The following is a 1,640-nucleotide window of genomic DNA, read 5'->3' on the forward strand; positions in this document are numbered from 1 at the left end:
ACAGGGCATCAGCCTGCAGACTGGGGGTCCTGGGTTCCACAAGACCACATGCCCCCGTTGCAGGCTTGATTCCCAGTGTGGGGTGTGCAGGAGGCAGCCGATCCATGATTCTCTCTCATCATTGATGTTTCTATCTCTCCCTCTCCGAAATCAATAAACATATATATCTTTTACTGATTTCAGAGAGGATGGGAGAGGGAGCGAGAGAGAGGGAAATATCAATGATGAGAGAGAATCATTGATCAGCTGCCTCCTGCACACCCCACACTGGGGATCGAACCCACAACCTAGGCATGTTCCCTGATGGGGAATTGAAACGTGACCTCCTGGTTCATGGGTTGATGCTCAACCACTGAGCCACACCGGCCGGGCAAGTGTCAACCATTATTGCCCTGGTTGAGGATTCTTATTCCAGGGGCAGGGCACCTGTCTGGCCTGAAGTCGCCTGATGAGAGGGGCAGGTATCTTGATGGTCATTGCCTGGCACTGGCCTGTTCTCCCAATGGCTAGCAGGCAGGCCCAACCATGCCCTCCCCTGGAGGTGACACTCAATTAGGCCAAAGGTTCTTTCATTCTTTGTACCACAGACGCCTTCTTAGAATAATGCCTTTAAATGCACAAAATACACAGAATTACATGGGAAAGCAAAGGTAATGAAATATTAGAAAGAAAAGGGAGCATGTATGTTTTGGTTAACTTATGAAATAATGAGATCTGGCGTTGGCCTAGTAACATTGTTATTTTCAAGTGCAATTAGTGTAAACAATACAATGAGCCCTAGCCGGTTTGGCTCAGTGGGTAGAGTGTCGGCCTGCCAACTGAACGGTCCTGGGTTCGATTCCAGTCAAGCACATGTACCTTGATTGCAGGCTCCTCCCTGGTCAGGGACCCTGCAGGAGGCAACCAATCGATGTGTTTCTCTCACATCGATATTTCTGTCTTTTCCTCTCTCTTCCACTCTCTCTAAAAAATCAATGGAAAAATACCCCCGGGTGAGGATTTAAATTATAATGTAAATAAAATAAAAGATTGAGAAGCGTCCGGCCAGTGTGGTTCAGTGGTTGAGCGTCGACCTATGAACCAGGAGGTACTAGTTCGATTCCGGGCCAGGGCACATGCCCGGGTTGCGGGCTCGATCCCGTGTGGGGCGTGTAGGAGGCAGCTGATCAACTTTCTCATCATTGATGTTTCTATCTCTCCTCATTTCCTCTCTGAAATAAAAAAAATAAAAAAATTGAGAAGCTAAGTATCCCCTTTTAAAAAAGCAATACATTGGAACATCTGCAGCAACTGTAACGCTATGAAAATACACTCGATCGCTATTGGGTGCTGCTGCTAAGACCACCGTGGCTGGTCGCCTAACCTCCTCACTGAAGGAAATGCTCCATTTCAGTAGGAGTAAGTAGTGAACGCGCCTTCTCCACGCAGGGACCCCCTGATGTACGAGAGCCTCTCCTCTCGGTATTTGGTAAAAATGTCAAGGGCACGAGGTTAAGTGGGGGAGAAGAAAACGGATTATAAAACGGTGGATTTTCATTTCATTTCATTTTTTGCCAAAAGAAAAAACAAACAAGAAAATATTCGTGTGTTATGTTAAACACATCTAGGACAGCGGGGCTTTTCTCTGCCTCTTGGGGGGC

The sequence above is a fragment of the Myotis davidii genome, unplaced genomic scaffold (assembly GCF_000327345.1).
Source record: "Myotis davidii unplaced genomic scaffold, ASM32734v1 scaffold954, whole genome shotgun sequence".
Lineage (NCBI taxonomy): Eukaryota > Metazoa > Chordata > Mammalia > Chiroptera > Vespertilionidae > Myotis > Myotis davidii.